General features: G+C 39.2%; 1 protein-coding gene across 13 annotated transcripts in view; it reads left to right on the top strand.

Annotated features, from left to right (window-relative positions):
- PAM (peptidylglycine alpha-amidating monooxygenase) overlaps positions 1–18,457 on the top strand; it is a 321,951-nt gene that overhangs the window by 122,882 nt on the left and 180,612 nt on the right. The gene's annotated exons all lie outside the window — the stretch shown is intronic.

The following is an 18,457-nucleotide window of genomic DNA, read 5'->3' as shown; positions in this document are numbered from 1 at the left end:
TCCTTACTCTAAACACTGCAGCCCGCGCCCCCCTGCCCAGCCCCGACTTGCTCGTGGTGGGTGCAGGCATCTGCGCTGCTTCTCTGCTGGGGGAGTTACCGTTGGGCTAGTAATCTGTGGGTTTTAATTATTTATTTATTTTTCCTCCCTGTTAAATGTTGTCTCTGTGCTTTCCAGGCTCGCCACAGACTCGGCAGTGAGAGTGTTTCCTGGTGTTTGGAAACTTCTCTCTTTTTAAGACTCCCTTCCCGGGTCAGAGCTCCGTCCCTACCTCTTTTGTCTCTTTTTTTGTCGTTTATATTTTTTCCTACCTCCTTTCAAAGACAATGGGCTGCTTTTCTGGGTGCCTGATGTCTTCTGCCGGCATTCAGAAGTTGTTTTGTGGAATTTACTCAGTGTTTAAATGTTCTTTTGCTGAATTTGTGGGGGAGAAAGTGGTCACCCCGTCCTATTCCTCCACCATCTTAGAACCGCCCCCCCTGAAGAATGTTTCTTGACCACTAGTTGAATCCACAGTTATGGAATACTCAGGTCTACTGCTATTACTAAAGCTAAAGGGATGTGAAACATCTACCACTTTCCTCCTCTCAATTAAATTATAGTTTCCTCAAAATACAGCCTAATTGTATTCTAGGTAACAGGGATTCCCATTGCAATTCTGAACAATTAGTTAAAGCACACATATTTAAATCTCTAAACAGTCCTACAAGTTCAATGGATTTAGATAAGCAAAAATCTAAAAGGGGGTGTATGGAAATATTTTACCAAAGATTAAGTGTTTTTTTGTTTATGCCTCACTAATCGAAAACATTGTTCTATTTTCAAATATCCAGTTACACCTTTATACTTCAGTTCAGTTCAGTTCAGTCGCTCAGTCATGTCCGACTCTCTGTGACCCCGTGAATCGCAGCACGCCAGGCCTCCCTGTCCATCACCAACTCCCAGAGTTCAGTCAGACTCATGCCCATCGAGTCCGTGATGCCATCCAGCCATCCCATCCTCGGTCGTCCCCTTCCCCTCCTGCCCCCAATCCCTCCCAGCATCAGAATCTTTTCCAATGAGTCAACAATTCTCATGAGGTGGCCAGAGTACTGGAGTTTCAGCTTTAGCATCATTCCTTCCAAAGAAATCCCAGGGCTGATCTCCTTCAGAATGGACTTAGGTTGACACAATTAAACAGAAACTAGCCCTTTTCCATTGAAAGAGATAGTGTATATGCCAAGGTCAGAAGCAGTGGCACCTTACTGATACTTTACCTACAAAAGCTGCCCTGAAACACCAACAACAAAAATACGTGGTGCTGTGTTTTATCACTGTCATACTATTTATCGTTAAACATTTAGTTGTTTTCCTAAGAAAGATGAGTATTGAAAACATTATTTTAAGCCTTTATTTGATATTAAAATGTATTCCTTCCTGCCTTCTGCTTTCTTTTGGCAGATGACATGAAAGAAAAGTACCCAAATTGTGGAGGTTCTGGTGCCTTTCCGTTGAATTTTTAAAATTCTACCTCCCCTAGTCCTATTTTTGACCTCTAGTTCCTGAGTTCTTAAACACAGTGTCCTCTCTAGAAATATTGAAGCTGAGTCATAAATTTCAAGTTGTATAGTCTGAAAATGGCCATCAGATAATATGGCTGTAATAAAAAACAAACAGAAAAAAAGCTATCCATTGATTCTATAATACAAACTTCAGAGAGTAAGAGTCAATGTATTTTATTGACTTGTACAGATGGCAAAATCCAGAAGCGCGAGCACTGATTCTGGTGGGCTGTGTGTCCGGGGCTCTTGTCGGGAGACCGGGTGGCAGAGGAACTCGTCGCAGAGGCGGTTTCTGCCTTTCATCAGAGCAGCCCTGGGGAAGATCTCTGAGGGACCGGTGCCTGACGGTTCCCAACAAAGGTCCTCTGCCATCTCTGCCCTTCATCACCCCTTATCTCGGGCTCCTGCCACAAGATCACATACAAATCTCAGCTGCTCATGGTGCCTTGTGAAGTCATCCTAACCTTCAAAGACCTCCCCTTCTCTCAGCACTTGCTGCTTATTACTTCCGACACACAGCCTTCAGCGTGTGTGCCTTTGGTTATGATTTCCTCTTCAATTATGTTATTCATGGATGGCTCAGGAGTGTATTTCTAGACTCTTATCCAGGACGCCAACAAAATGCTTTTCTCAGAAAGAGGTTATGTTGAGGGGGTGTCCCTGGCATTTCCAGTGGTTAGGACTTCACCTTTCAATGCAGGGGGTGTTAGTTCAATCCCTGACCTGGGAGCAATGATCTCATATGTCTCGCAACCAAAAAAAAAAAAAAAAAAAAACAAAAACAACAAAACATAAACAAAATGGTAACAAATTCAATAAAGCCTTTTAAAATGGCCCACATTTTAAAAAACTTAAAAGACATTATGTTGGGAGTCAAAGAAACACCTGACGTGTAGACAGGAGATGTGTTACCCCTGGTTCTGCCCTGAATTTGGAGAAGGACCTCTTGAGTGAAGCATTTAACCTAGCTTCGTTTCTTTCCTTGGTTGTGAAATGAGGAAACTGAACTAGATAATCTCCATGTAATCTACTTTGAAATTGTATTTCTGGGACTTCAGTTTCAATGCAGCAGGTCGAGAACATGATTTTTCATCTTCTTGGCCTCCCCAAATCCCTCCAAAAAGGATGGTAAAAGAGTTTTAAAAGTTATATATCCCTGGGAAGATAAAGGGAAGGGAAAGACTCCACAGCGAGTGAGAGATTAATACATTTTGGGAAAGCGGAGAGGAGAGGATTGATAACAAGCTTAGTATAAGAGAAGCTGTTTCACTTAAGTGCCCTGGAGAGGCAAGACCTGTGAGAAGCAAGCTGATCAACTTCAGCCACCACATGAAGGGCTCAAGCCTTAGTGATTCCAGTGCCATGGAGAGTAGGGATACCACGTGGGGCTAAAATCAGGGCTTTAATATGAGAGTTTGCTCCAGGCTCCTCTCCTTGCCTTGCTCCCAGAACATTCACAATGTATTTCATTCTCCCAGAAGATGGCTGACTCTGCTCTAGAAAATTGAAACCCCCAGGGTTGATGGGGAGTTAGGGACATGTCTCACTGGAAAGGGAGAATTTTAAAGAAAAGGAATAAAAGGAAGTCAGCTGGAACAGTGTAGAAAGGAATAGAAAGTAGAAAAAGCTAAAACTAGAAAGTAGGAGAAGTTGAAAATTGAGGAAATCTCTAAGAAGGACAAAACAGACAATAGAAAGGAAATGGTAGGAAAATTTGGTCCATCAGGTCCAATATCCAAATAGAGGAATTCTAAAAAAAAGGAGAGAGGGAGAGAGAGAAATCAGATAATTGAAGAAAAGAGATGATCAAAGAATATTTAAGAATATGTATCAATAGAGTAGTTCATAAGTCTTCAGGTTAAAATGACCTAGCAAGATGAATGAGGAGCACCCAGGAAAATGAATGAGAAAAAGACTCGTTATACTAGGGAACGTCAATAACATTTCAGAACAGAAAGGTAAAGAGAAAAATTTTAAAGCTCCCAGACTGGGAAGTTATTTAGAGATTATTAATGTTAATAAAGTATAAAAGATCAGAATGGTACCTGGTTTCTCAACAATAAGATTATAAGAAAGAAGACAGAGAAGTAATACCTTTTAAATTTTTAGAAAAAATAAATTTCATCTTGTAAATCTATATTCAGCCAAACACAATGCAGGATGAAGCTAAAATAAAGATACTCCAACCATGCTGTAGTTCCTGCACTGCATAAAAATAAAAAGATATGTGAGAAAGTTAACAATCATAAAATAGTTACTTGGTTCAGTGGAGGAGAGTGTTTATATAGCTTTAGCAATTTAAATATTGATTTTACCAAAAATTATGATATGTGTGGAATGAGAAGGGGGCTATAATATCCCCTTCAATCCATATCTTCGAAAGTAGAAAGTCAATAGATAACGAATAGATGTCTCTGTGAATTGGTAAATGAGAACATCAGCACATTTGGAAAAATGAAGATAAATACCAGAATCGTCTGCTAAAAGAGTCCCAAAGTGTTACAGCTGATGAGTAGGACTTGTGGTGGTTGGGCCGAAGACTGCTGTTATATTGCAGGTTTTTAGCACCATTTGACTCTTAACTATGTGTGCATACTACTTTTATTTGAAATTTCTTCTTAAAAAGTTTATATTCTTTTTCTAAAACTTGACGTATATCCCAGTTTGGTATATAAAATTTTTCTTAAACTTTACCGTGAGACCCTGGAGAACTGCATGGTGTATTTCTTCGTATCCCTTGTTCCCATTCATTTCCTTAATATACATTATGTCATGTTGAAACGGGTAAGATGATGCTTCAGTCTCGCTGATTTCTTTTAAGATTTTTCCTTATGTATTTTTGCCTGCGCTGAGTCTCTGTTGCTGTGCACAGGCCACTCCCTAGTTGTGGTGTGCAGACTTCCCGTAGTGGTGACTTCTCTTCCTGTGGAGCCCAGGCTCCAGTAGTTGTGTACAGGGGTTTAGATGTCTCTTGGCATGTGGGATCTTCCTGCACCAGGGATTGAACCTGTGTCCTCTGCATTAGAGGTGGATTCTTAACCACTGGACCACCAGGGAAGCCCTGTATATGAATAAAAAGTAAAAAAAAAGAGCTTTTTACTTAAGTGGAAATGAACATAACACCTTGAGTAGAAGTAGACTGGAGTGTATGTTGAAATTCACAACCTTTGTTCTCTGTAACTCATAAATTTCTTCATTGCCCCCCATCCTGCTGGGTAGCTGGGAAGTAACTAAATTTGCCCGTGAGAGTTATGTGATTCTTCTGCTTTAACATTGTCTTTTCGTATACATCTTTGGGCAAAAAAAGATGAGCTTGAGCTTCTAAACTCAAGTCCCTATGAAGGGGACTGTTCCTTCTTTTGCCTTCTGCCTTCTTCAGGGAGTGTCTGGATTCAGATGGACGGAAATAGTCTCTCCAAACATCACTGGTCACTGAGTAGAAGGCATAAGGGTAACATAGAAGGAAAATAGGGAAATAGTGTGGTTGAATTAGCAAATGGCTTTCGAAATGTCAGTTTGGATTGATTGACGTAACTCACTTCTGTTCTTTCATTGGTTAAAGGAAGACACAGGGCCTTGGGTGCACAGGACTTCTGAACTACCCAGCTTAGGCAAGTGAGCTGTGTTTCTTTCACAACAGATACTGTACCCTACACGAATAATACTCATGCAAAATTTCGATACGAAGAATAGAGAAAAGAGAAATGTATGGGTAGAAAGAAAAGCAAGAGTAACCACTGAATGCCATTAGTTCTCAGATTCAAATAAATTAGTTTGTGGGGAAAATGTGAGGGGTCAGAAAGCTCAAAATACTTGATTTCATTTGGGGAAAGCAAAAAGCAGAATAACGTACTGACTGCATTGGCGTGGAGCAGTTGGAATGTAGGACTGAGAGAAATTGAATCAATGTGTGGGGAGAATTAATTCCCAGTAATCAGATGCTCTTTCCAGTTAGTTTAGGAAATACTACTTTCTGTGCATAAAAGTGTGATTTCCTCTCCTTAGAATTTTTCTGTCATTTTCTTAAGGCTCACTTTCTCACTAGGAGGAAAATTCAGAAGGTTTCAGGAGTGAGTAAAATGCTTAGGTTGTGTGCATATGTATTTTGATTATGTATTAGAACACATTGAATAATTAAACTTAAATATTTTAATGATATCTCATTTGCTATGTCCTTGGAGGATAATTGTAACTCAGAAAAGAATTTCCCCTCTAGTGTGTTGTTTTTACATAACAAAGGCTGCCTTAATGAACCTTTATCTCATTACAGTGTAATACCAATGGTAACGTTTTAAATATCAAAATGAAAGGAAGGATTTATCACAGTTTTATTCTTTTAGGCAAATTAATACTACTTAGTCCACTTGTTTTTCTGATTTTATTTTATTTATTTTTTCTTGTTTTTAAAAAATTTTTATTGAAGTATAGTTGATTTACAATGTTGTGTTACTTTCTACTATACAGTGAGGTGAATCTGCCATAGTTACACATATATCCAATCCTTCTTGACATTCAGTTAAGATAAAACTTACTGATAAAAGTTGATAGCAAACATTTTTTTCTGATATTTTATTAAAAGAAGATGATATAATTACAAAGTTTCAGAAATAAAAATAGACCATCTTAAAGTCTAAATCAGAATGAAACAGTTAAAAGTATGTTTTTTAAATATCTTAAAACAACTCTGTGGTCTTATTCAAAACAAAGAGCATATGTGAGTACTCTACTATATTTATGGAGGAAAAAGTTTTATTTTTTTTTACCTTTATTGATCAAAGAATTTAAAGCATATTTTTCTATTATATTGGTGGCTCAGATGGTAAAGAATCTACCTGCGATGCAGGAGACCTGGGTTCAGTCCCTTAGTTGGGAAGATCCCCTGGAGAAGGAAATGGCAACCAACTCCAGTGTTCTTGCCTGGAGAATCCCAGGGACAAAGGAGCCTGGTGGTTACAGTCCTGCGGAGTAACAGAGCCTGCGGGGAGTCACAGGGTCAGACATGACTGAGTGACTAACACTTCTTCACTTCACTTGTATTTAACAATATCATTCTTTCGTCCCTGCTGTTCAACTTTTCTTTTATCATAGATGAAGAAATCATGAAATAAAATACAACATCCACCATGCCAAAAGAGCAGTAATTAGTCCAGTATTTTGCTAGATGTGAGCCAGGGTGACCTGTCTAGAAGCTGCCTTCCCGGTTGGTATCCATCCCTGAATCAACCAAGTGCTCGTCTGTCGACCATTATGATACTGAAAACGACTAGCCAGTCAAGCATGGGCCATTAATTTTGAATGCGTTGATAGAGACATAAATTTCCCCCAATCATTTTGAAAGATAAAATGGTCAGGTTCCTTAAGGATGTTTTGAAATACTTCCAGACTGGTTATGGGATCCACTGATGATTTTATAATTTTATTTTCTCAAAGGAATTTTAGAAGGTTTAGTGATGACCTTGATATATTTTTAAGTAACAATGAATATGATCACTACTAAATCTACACCTTTGTACTTTTATAAATAGTATATTTGAAGGCTTATGGTCCCGTTTTTTCCTATTTTTACCAAATCTTTAGGAATATGTCACTTCAAAAGAGGCAACAGTCCTTTGGTAGAATTACTGGACTGGAAGTACATTGTTTTCTTTATCCACAAAATTTTGCATGTTGTCATGAAATTCTTATATCATGATCCAAGTTTTTGTATCTTTATGACTTCTTCACTGTTTGCGAGATGCAACTGTATGATAATAGAAAGTTGTCAAAATGTGAAAGAAAAATTTTAAAAATTAATGCATATATACTGACTTAAAAATTCCATTTCAAAAGCTAAACAAATTGCATTTCAAAAGAATCACCTTTCAATAAGGTAATTCACATAATCTCTATTTAGAAATAAATATTAAATTCAGCCGAATCAAGTAAATAGCAGTAAAATTGATTACTCATTTAGCAGTTAGTACTTGTGTAATACTAAGTAGTCATATAGCATATTTCATCTTTAAAATGCTTTAGCAGCAATAAGTTAAATTTCTTGTCAATACTAATAAGAATCTGTTTGTCTCATTTAAGTCCCAGGCACCAAGTTGGGTCTGCCATTTTATATTTGTTTGTTCTCAGAAAATGTCTGGCTGCTTCTGGAATATAAATAGCCTGTTATTTACCTCCAGGGCCTGGTTTCTTTGGGCTCTTGGTTCTACAGATCTGCCTCTGTGTAGTTTCCTTAAGTCCTGCTACACAAACTCGAGCCATGACATAAAACACCCGTCAGTGCCAGCGTTCAGTAAATATTTCCTAATAATCTTGATGTAACAGTGGTAATTCCCTTGAAATATAAATTGTTATTCCTGATTAGTAGTGTGCATTTCAAATGATTTAGGTTAAGAGTTTAGTTTTGTTTTTGCTGAATGACAGAGTTTCTGTTTTTGCTCTTACTTTCAGCATTAGAAAAAGTAAATTTGGGGCTTTTAGCCCTGTTTTTTTTTGTTGTTGTTATTGTTCCTTATCTATGGCTCAGTGGCACAGAATCTGCCTTCTAGTGCAAGAGATGCAGGTTTGATCCCTGGATCAAGAAGATGCCTTGCAAAAGGAAATGGCAACCCACTCCAGTGTTCTTGCCTGGAGAATCCTAGGGACGGGGGAGGCTGGTGGGCTGCCGTCTATGGGGTTGCACAGGGTCGGGCAAGACTGAAGCGACTCAGCAGCAGTAGCCAGTATTTTTGCCTGGAAAATTACATGGACAAAGAAGCAGGGGCTACAGTCAATAGGGTTGCAAAGAGTTGGGCATGACTGAGCATGCATTCTTTTTTTTTTCCTTATTTTTCTTAACTCTTCAATGATAATTGTTACTAAAAATTCAACTTTTTGTTATGATATAAAGCAAGGTTAGGGCATATAATTTCAGTAATGGAGACAGAGGCAAATAAGATCAACTGGGCTTGCTTGGGCCTCACTTCCTTGGAGTGATACCCCTGGGATGGCACCCAGTGTGTCTCTCATGCCCAGAGGATCAGGGCCTCATCGTTTTTTCAGCTCTTATTTCATTTCCAGGGTGTAGTGCAAATCACTGTGGGAAACCTTGTAAAGAAGATTAAAAACTGAGGAAGAGCAAGCTAGTCTATAAGCACCTTGTTAAAATAAACCACTTCTTCCTAACCTCAAGACAGCAAGAAACAGTTTAATAACAGTGAAATAAATTCACCACCTGTTTGTGCAGCAGTATCAAAGACTTCTAGCAAACATAAGAATGCTTTGATCCTTTTCAGCCAGAAGAAAATTATGAAGCTCGGCATTGATAGTTCATGGGGAGTTTGGGGACACTGATCAAAGAAAACTGTTATTATTATAGATGAGAAATTAAAATATCTGAATATAAGCTACTTCAGTACATCATACTTCTTTCAATGGTGAATTTCATATTTAGAAATTCAAATAGTCTTATGATTAAGCTTTATTTTATTGTGGCTTCTATACCCCCAAATAAAAGACATTAAAATGTTTTTAAGCAATTGTGTTTCTTTTGTTAATGGCTTTCAAATTATATAGTTGAGATGGATTCAGGGGGCAATGTATAGTGTATATTTTATAGAAGCCCTCTAGATTACTAAAAGCTCACCTGAGCAGAATTATATAAATGAGAGAAAGTTTTGACATTCTTTCATGATCTTTAAGAAAAATTCCTGTAAGTTTTTTGATTATATAATAGTATTATATGATTATAGATTCCACTTTAAGTATTATAATTGTATAGCTGAGAGGCTTAAAGGCAAAGATAACAAAACTTTTATAATAGCAAGGGGTAATTTATTGTAAGGATTTTAACATTTGAAGTGGAAAACCTAAGAATCATTTGAAAATTTGTCTGCTATGGGAGAAAAAACTCTTCTGTGTAAATAGCACAAGAAGCAAAAGATGAAGGTAAGTGTTGTTTTTGAATGAAGACGTAGACGTTTCCTGTAGCGTTTTTACTTATCAAGAATGAGAATGCGGATTTTGTAACTGCGTGTGTTGGATCTGCGCCAGGTTCATGCGCAGTTAAGAAGCCTTGCCTCTGAAGTCCTCGGGAGGCATTTAGCAAAATACGTATTGAAGTGCTGCAGGAAAAACCGTGGCAAAGGACATGGAGGCATAAACAAGAAAAAAAAAATCCCTACAAAAAGAGGACATCTCATTTTTAAAATTTATGTTGATTAGTTGCAAGAAAAACCGAAGGAAAGACCGCTCTGCACCTTCTGACCACATCCCTCTAAGCCCAGTGCCTGGCACTGAATATTTGCACTTAAATGTGACACCCTCCCACCCTTCATTCTATAGCAACTTCCTCTTAAAAGCAGGAGAAAATAATAATGCAAAGGCCCACAAAGGAAGCATTAACAAAGTAACGGAAAGATCTTTCAATTTTTACATTGGCCAATGATTCATACTTTACTGGAAAAAAATAAAACCAAACAAACAACTTTTGAAATCTGGTAATGTCTTGGATATTTCAAACTAGTTCCTTAAAACCTTCACTGAAGAGGAGGGTTTATTAGTTTTTGAATTGGCACGTTATGGAGACAGCCGATAAGTCCAGGCCCTCATCTCTTGCTGTGAGTTAGGACAGAAATCCCCACCTTGCTCAATGACTGCAGGACCAGGTTCCTGGTCTCCCCAACCAAACTGGAATGTTTAAAGGAGAAGTGTTTTGTGCTCTGCTTCTTACGCTGAATTCTTTATTGCGTTCTGAGCTTATAAATAAATAAGATATCTAGTGGGCAAATGAGCCTCGTGAAAGGAGCCCCTCTACTGCTCTGACATCGTGGGTTTTGCTCTCCTGTGCTGCGTGATAGTCTCTCGAAAACTTCCAAAGTGCATCCTTAGAACGAGAGGATGCGGGCTGCTGGGAACACAGGGATTTGTTTTCTCTTACATTAAAATATGCCAGCGCTGAATTTAGATACATGTGCTATGAAGTAACACTTGAATTAGTCAAAGCTGAGAAACTTAATTAAGAATAATGTCTCTTGTTTTTTCCCCACACGGAAATATTTACAGGCCTGAGCAATTGGATGACTAATGGACATATTTATAGGGCATCTGGTACAGATCATGGCAACCAAGAAATAAATAAATAAATAGAATTTGTTGCTGTTGGCAAGTTCTTATTGCAGTAGAATCATATGCTGAATGGTACCCTTGAGCTTGTTTAACATATATATTCTAATAGGTACCCAGCCAATTTTGACTTGCTTGGAGAAGGATACTTCAAATTGGCTCACATCTTAGAAGAGATGAATTCCAAACAAACCCACAGGCAGAGAATGCCATTCAGTTTCATGTGCCTTGTTAATGAAGCTGGTGCTGTTTAGTTGCTAAGTCGTGTCTGACTCTGTGACCCCATGGACTGCAGCCTGCCAGGCTCCTCTGTCCATGGGATTCTCCAGGCAAGAATCCTGGAGGGGGTTGCCAAGAGGGCCTTAAAAAAAAAATGAAGAGAACCTTAACAAAGAAGGAAAAAGACAATTAAAAAAAGAAGAAGGAAAAGGAAAGCAAAAAGAAAGGAAGAAAGAAAAGAAGCAGTAACTTGGTATATCTAAGTGTGGCAAGTGTTACACTATGTTACGTTATGTGAGAGTGAAGCTGATTTTCTTACGTGAAGAAAGGGTACACCTCTGGGATCCCAACACAAATGGCTCTAGGGTAGTTAGTAATGTTAATGAGAAAAATTGGCCAGGTGTAAAAAAAAAAAAAAAACAAAAACAAATGGACAGGCAACAAGATTGCACCTCAGGGTTGAGTGGCGGTTAAAACAACTACTCTTGGCCTTAGGATCTGAGAATAAAGAGGGCACCGTGGGGACGGTGGAGAAGGAGACTCAGATTGCCGACTGTGCCAGGAAGGGAAGACGCTGGGTTCAGCTAACTGTTCCCATATGGGAGCGCGGGTCCAAGGATGCCGGATTTTACAGCTCTTCAAGAGACACGCTTTATGTGGAATCTTTTAATTTAAATGTTTACTCAGAAGTCAAATTCAGGAGAAGAGCTAGGAAAAATTCGCTCAAGCCAAACAAAACCTCTTGGGGCACCAGATTTGGACCTTTGTCACAGATCTTCCGTTTGTCCTTTCTGAGTTAGCTAAATGAAGTATGTTTGTAAAGTTGTAGAGGAAATGTTGCTGCTTCCTAACATCTGAATTTAAAAAAAAAAAAGGCTAGGTAACATTTATAGCTGAATGGCTGTGGCGTCAGATTGCCTGTGGGTTATATTTTGGCCCTGTACCCTGGACAAGTTTACCAGTTCTCTCCATCTCTAGTTTTCACTTTAGCAAAATGGGAATGATAATGGTACAGATTTACCAGAGCTTCTGTCAGGATTCAGATAAGCTCCTCTTTATATAATGCTTATTCGTACAGTGCCTGGCATATAGTAATGGCTCGATAATCATTATGATGATGATGTCACAATAAAATGATGTTCAGAGGATGTTCTTTCTGCTGTACTTGAAGAAAGCATCCTCTAGGAATCTGGAGAGTTAGTTTTATGTTAAAGAATATCAGTTAACTCTGACATAAATCACAGCAAGATCCTCTATGACCCACCTCCCAGAGTAATGGAAATAAAAACAAAAATAAACAAATGGGACCTAATTAAACTTAAGAAGCTTTTGCACAATGAAGAAAACTATAAGCAAAGTCAAAAGGCAGCCTTCAGAATGGGAGAAAATAATAGCAAATGAAACAACTGACAATTGACCTTTAAAATATATAAGTAGCTCATGCAACTCAATACCAGAAAAATGAACAGCCCAATCAAAAAGTGGGCCAAAGAACTAAACAGACATTTCTCCAAAGAAGACAAACAGATGGCTAATAAACACATGAAAAGATGCTTAACATCACTTGTTATCAGAGAAATACAAATCAAAGCCACAGTGATGTACCATCTCATGCCGGTCAGAATGCTTGCTATCAAAAAGTCTACAAACAGTAAATGCTGGAGAGAGTGCAGAGAAAAGGGAACCCTCTTACACTGTTGGTGGGATTGCAAACTAGCATAGCCACTATGGAGAACAGTGTGGAGATTCCTTTAAAAACTGGAAGTAGAACTGCCATATGATCCAGCAATCCCACTGCTGGGCATACACACCGAGGAAACCAGAATTGAAAGAGACACGTGTACCCCCACGTTCATCACAGCACTGTTTATAATAGCCAGGACATGGAAGCAACCTAGATGTCCATCAGCAGACGAATGGATAAGAAAGCTGTGGTACAAATACACAATGCAATATTACTCAGCTATTAAAGAATAATGCATTTGAGTCAGTTCTAATGAAGTGGATGAAACTGGAGCCTATTATACAGAGTGAAGTAAGTCAGAAAGAAAAACACCAATACAGTATATTAACGCATATATATGGAATTTAGAAAGACGGTAATGCGACCCTGTATGCAAGACAGTGAAAGAGACACAGATGTAAAGAACAGACTTTTGGACTCTCTAAGAGAAGGCGAGGATGATTTGAGAGAATAGCATTGAAACATGTATATTACCATATGTAAAATAGATGAGCAGTGCAAGTTCAATTCATGAAGCAGGGCACCCAAGGCCGGTGCTCTGGGACAACCCAGAGGGATGGGGTGGGGAGGGAGGTGGGAGGGGGTTCAGGACCGGGGGACACATGTGCACCCGTGGCTGATTCATGTCGATGTATGGCAGAAACCACCACAATATTACAATATTGGAAAGTAATTAGCCTCCAATTAAAATAAATAAATCAATTTTTTAAAAAAGATGTGAGTTAAGAAGATAGATTCTGGAGTCTGCCAGCCAGGATGTGAATCCTTGTTCTACTGCAGTATAACCAGAACAAGTTAAGTAATTTTCCTAAAGCTTTAAATCTCTTATCTGTAAAGTGGGGATAATAATTGGTACTTAAAAGTTATAAGAATTCAGTCAGATAATATGCATAAGGTCAATGCTTAGTGTGTAATCAATAAATGTTCTGTTATGATTATTCTTTTTAAAATCATTGTATGAAAGGAAATGTATCACTTAAAAAAAATTGAGGTGTAGTTGGAGAAGGCAATGGCACCCAACTCAGTACTCTTGCCTGGAAAATCCCATGGATGGAAGAGCCTGGTGGGCTGCCGTCTATGGGGTCACACAGAGTCGGACACGACTGAAGCGGCTTAGCAGTAGCAGCAGCAGTTGATTTACAGTGATTCAGGTGTAATTATATCATTTTATTTAAAATTAACCTTTATCTTAATGAACCATTTTATAGTAGTGGTTTTCACCCAGGGTGATTTTTGATTTGACCTTCCAGAAGACATTTGGCAATGTCTGGAGACATTTTTGGTTGTCAGTACTGCAGAAAGTGCAACTGGAATCTAGTGGGTAGAGTCCTGAAATGCTGCTAAATGTCTCAGAATGCACACGACAGTCCCCTGCCACAAACAGTTATTCATTCCGAAATGTTGCTAATGCTGAGCTTGAGAAACTACATTACAGCTGTAACTACCATAAAATTTAAAGTTTGTAAAGTTCTTGCCAAGCAAAAGGAGTGCTAGTTGTATTTCAAAATATGGCCTAAACTCAGCAATTGACACATAAATTGAAATCTGTAGAATTACATTCAATATTTTAAACATAAATTTGTATGTAAATAAATATCCCTATTTTCTTCTGGTTACAAAAATGATATAATCTTGTGAAAGTTAAAAGAATGCAAAAGCATATAAATGGGTAGTGAACAACCCCTCCTTGTTTTTTATTTTTTTTATGGTTTAAAAAAACCTATGATTGAAAACCATCGGAAGTCTAATTGAGATATTTTACTTCAGAATTTTATTTTAAACTTTTTATTTTGTATTGGGGTATAACTCATCACTTCAGTTCAGTTCAGTCGCTCAGTCGTGTCTGACTCTTTGCGACCCCATGAATCACAGCACACCAGGCCTCCCTGTCCATCACCAACTCCCAGAGTTCACTCAGACTCACATCCATCGAGTCAGTGATGCCATCCAGCCATTTCATCCTCTGTCATCCCCTTTTCCTCCTGCCCACAGTCCATCCCAGCATCAGTCTTTTCCAATGAGTCAACTCTTCGCATGAGGTGGCCAAAGTACTGGAATTTCAGCTTTAGCATCATTCCTTCCAAAGAAATCCCAGGGCTGATCTCCTTCAGAAAGGACTGGTTGGATCGCCTTGCAGTCCAAGGGACTCTCAAGAGTCTTCTCCAACACCACAGTTCAAAAGCATCAATTCTTCGGTGCTCAGCTTTCTTCACAGTCCAACTCTCACATCCATACATGACCACAGGAAAAATCATAGCCTTGACTAGAAGGACCTTAGTCTCTGCCTTTGAATATGCTATCTAGGTTGGTCGTAACTTTTCTTCCAAGGAGTAAGCATCTTTTAATTTCATGGCTGCAGTCACCATCTGCAGTGATTTTGGAGCCCCCCAAAATAAAGTCTGACACTGTTTCCACTGTTTCCCCATCTATTTCCCATGAAGTGATGGGACCAGATGCCATGATCTTCGTTTTCTGAATGTTGAGCTTTAAGCCAACTTTTTCACTCTCACTTTCACTTTCATCAAGAGGCTTTTTAGTTCCTCTTCACTTTCTGCCATAAGCGTGGTGTCATCTGCATATCTGAGTTTATTCATATGTCTCCCGGCAATCTTGATTCCAGCTTGTGCTTCTTCCAGTCTAGCGTTTCTCATGATGTACTCTGCATAGAAGTTAAATAAGCAGAGGGATAATATACAGCCTTGACGTACTGCTTTTCCTATTTGAAACCAGTCTGTTGTTCCATGTCCAGTTCTAACTATTGCTTCCTGACCTGCATACAGATTTCTCAAGAAGCAGGTTAGGTGGTCTGGTATTCCCATCTCTTTCAGAATTTTCCATAGTTTATTGTGATCCACACAGTCAAAGGTGTTGGCATAGTCAATAAAGGAGAAATAGATGTTTTTCTTGAACTCTCTTGCTTTTTCCATGATCCAGCGGATGTTGGCAATTTGATCTCTGGTTCCTCTGCCTTTTCTAAAACCAGCTTGAACATCAGGAAGTTCACGGTTCCCGTATTGCTGAAGCCTGGCTTGGAGAATTTTGAGCATTACTTTACTAGCATGTGAGATGAGTGCAATTGTGTGGTAGTTTGAGCACTCTTTGGCATTGCCTTTCTTTGGGATTGGAATGAAAACTGACCTCTTCCAGTCCTGTGGCCACTGCTGAGTTTTCCCAATTTGCTCGCATATTGAGCGCAGCACTCTCATAGCATCATCTTTCAGGATTTGAAATAGGTCACCTGGAATTCCATCACCTCCACTAGCTTGGTTCATAGTGATGCTTTCTAAGGCCCACTTGACTTCATATTCCAAGATGTCTGGCTCTAGATGAGTGATCACACCATCGTGATTATCTGGGTCATGAAGATCTTTTTTATATACAGTTCTTCTGTGTATTCTTGCCACCTCTTCTTATCTGCTTCTGTTAGGTCTATACCATTTCTGTCCTTTATTGAGCCCATCTTTGCATGAAATGTTCCCTTGGTATCTCTAATTTTCTTGAAGAGATCTCTAGTCTTTCCCATTGTGTTCTTTTCCTCTATTTCTTTGCATTGATCGCTGAAGAAGGCTTTCTTATCTCTTCTTGCTATTCTTTGGAACTCTGCATTCAGATGCTTATATCTTTCCTTTTCTCCTTTGCTTTTCACCTCTCTTCTTTTCACAGCTATTTGTAAGGCCTCCTCAGACAGCCATTTTGCTTTTTTGCATTTCTTCTCCATGGGGATGGTCTTGATCCCTGTCTCTTGTACAATGTCAGGAACCTCATTCCATAGTTCATCAGGCACTCTATCTATCAGATCTAGGCCCTTAAATCTATTTCTCAATTCCACTGTATAATCATACGGGATTTGATTTAGGTCATACCTGAATGGTCTAGCGGTTTTCCCTACTTTCTTCAGTTTGAGTCTGAATTTGGTAAGAAGGAGTTCATGATCTGAGCCACAGTCAGCTCCTGGTCTTGTTTTTGTTGACTGTATAGAGCTTCTCCATCTTTGGCTGCAAAGAATAGAATCAATCTGATTTTGGTAGTGACCATCTGGTGATGTCCATGTGTAGAGTCTTAATGTTGTGATAGTTTCAGGTGAACAGTGAAGGGACTGAGCCATATACATACGCATGTATCCATTTCCCCCCAAAGTCCCCTCCTATCCAGGCTGCCAAGTAGCACTGAGCAGAGTTCCATGTTCTATACTGTATGCCCTTGTTGGTTATCCATTTTAGATCCAGTGATGTGTACGTGTCCATCCCAGACTCCTTAACTATCCGTTCCCCCTCTTTAGGTCTACTTCAGCATTTTAAATACATGTGTATACCGTTCTATAATTAGATTTTTTAAGGTAATATTTTACTTTTCTCTTCCTGAAAAATTCAGTCCTACAGCTGTTATGTGGGGCAGGCAAAGTAGGCATTCAGGACAGGTGACCTGGCGTGGGGTATAGAGTTCACCTGAAGTAAGGAGGAATTCAGTGTGTTGGGGCTGATGGCCTGGTTGGAGTGCCATGGCCCAACAGGCTGAGGAGGGCACCCATGTGTGTAGGCAGTCCAGTGGAAAGTATCAGCAAAGGCCAAGTGGAATGAAAGACACAAGGAGCTAGCCTAAAGGGGTCACAGCTGAGGTAATTTAGGCATCAAAGTAAGTGATGTAAATAAAGTTAGTAACAGAGTAAAACCCATTGAATAAAATGGGAAACTTTGTGTCCATTATAACAAATAAATGAATATAATGAAAGTCTGATGAGAAATGGAATATTTGTAAGTCAAAAAATAACCTCTCCATCAAAAAAGTATTAATTCAAAAGGGAAAAATGGTAACTTGATAGTGGAAAAGCCTGGAAGCCATCACCTTAATTATATGATCAAAGTTAACATGATCAATAATGGGACAAATCAGAATTGCAAGCCACATAATAAGATGCTCATCTCCTAGTATTCATGCCCTGGAGTAGTCTTCATCCACACTGAGGTTAGCTGACTTGTAGAATGGATAGCATATTACAGAAGTGGTGATATGTGTCTTCTGATGCTAAGTCTCAAAAGGTATTGCTTACTTTGGGAGAAGTCATTGTAAAGGCACCCTAGTAGCCCTAGAGAGAGGGCCATATGGTGAGGAGATGTTTTTACCATCAGGCAGGCAAATCCCCTCCAGCCCCACTCAAGCCTTCAGATGACTGCAGTCTGTGCTAACATCTTGCTTGCATCCTCATGAGAGAATTACCCAGCTAAGCTACTTCTTCACCCAACGCACAGAAACTTTACCAAAAAATGTTAATTGTTTTCAACAATTAAGGTTTGGGGTAATTTGATATGCCACAATGGGCAACTAATATAGATGCAGTGAGAAGAGTATAGCATCACTTCCGTTATATTCCTGCCAGAGATGCACAACCTGAATCTAGTCCTAATAAGCAGAAAACAAACACTAATTGAGAGACCTTTTGCAAAATAACTACCCTGCAATCTTCAGTAGAGTCACACACACAAAAGTTAAAGACAGAAACTGTCCTGGAGTGAAGGAGACTGTATAGAGACTTGACAACGTTACTTGCAATGCTTGATTCTGAACTTCTTTCCCTATGAAAGTGAAAGTGAAGTCTCTCAGTCGTGTCCGACTCTTTGCGACCCCATGGACTGTAGCCTATCAGGCTCCTCCGTCCATGGGATTTTCCAGGCAAGAGTGCTGGAGTGGATTGCCATTTCCTTCTCCAGGGGACCTTCCCGACCCAGGAATCGAACCCAGGTCTCCCGCATTGCAGGCAGACGCTTTACCGTCTGAGCCACCGGGGAAGCCCATTATTGGGACAGTTGACAAAGTTTGGAGATAAAGGAGTAGATGATAGTAATACGTCACTGTGAATATTTTG

The sequence above is a fragment of the Oryx dammah genome, unplaced genomic scaffold (genome assembly GCF_014754425.2).
Source record: "Oryx dammah isolate SB20612 unplaced genomic scaffold, SCBI_Odam_1.1 HiC_scaffold_5, whole genome shotgun sequence".
Taxonomy (NCBI): domain Eukaryota; kingdom Metazoa; phylum Chordata; class Mammalia; order Artiodactyla; family Bovidae; genus Oryx; species Oryx dammah.
The sequence above is the reverse complement of the archived record's forward strand: the minus strand, read 5'-3'. Positions and strand labels throughout refer to the sequence as shown.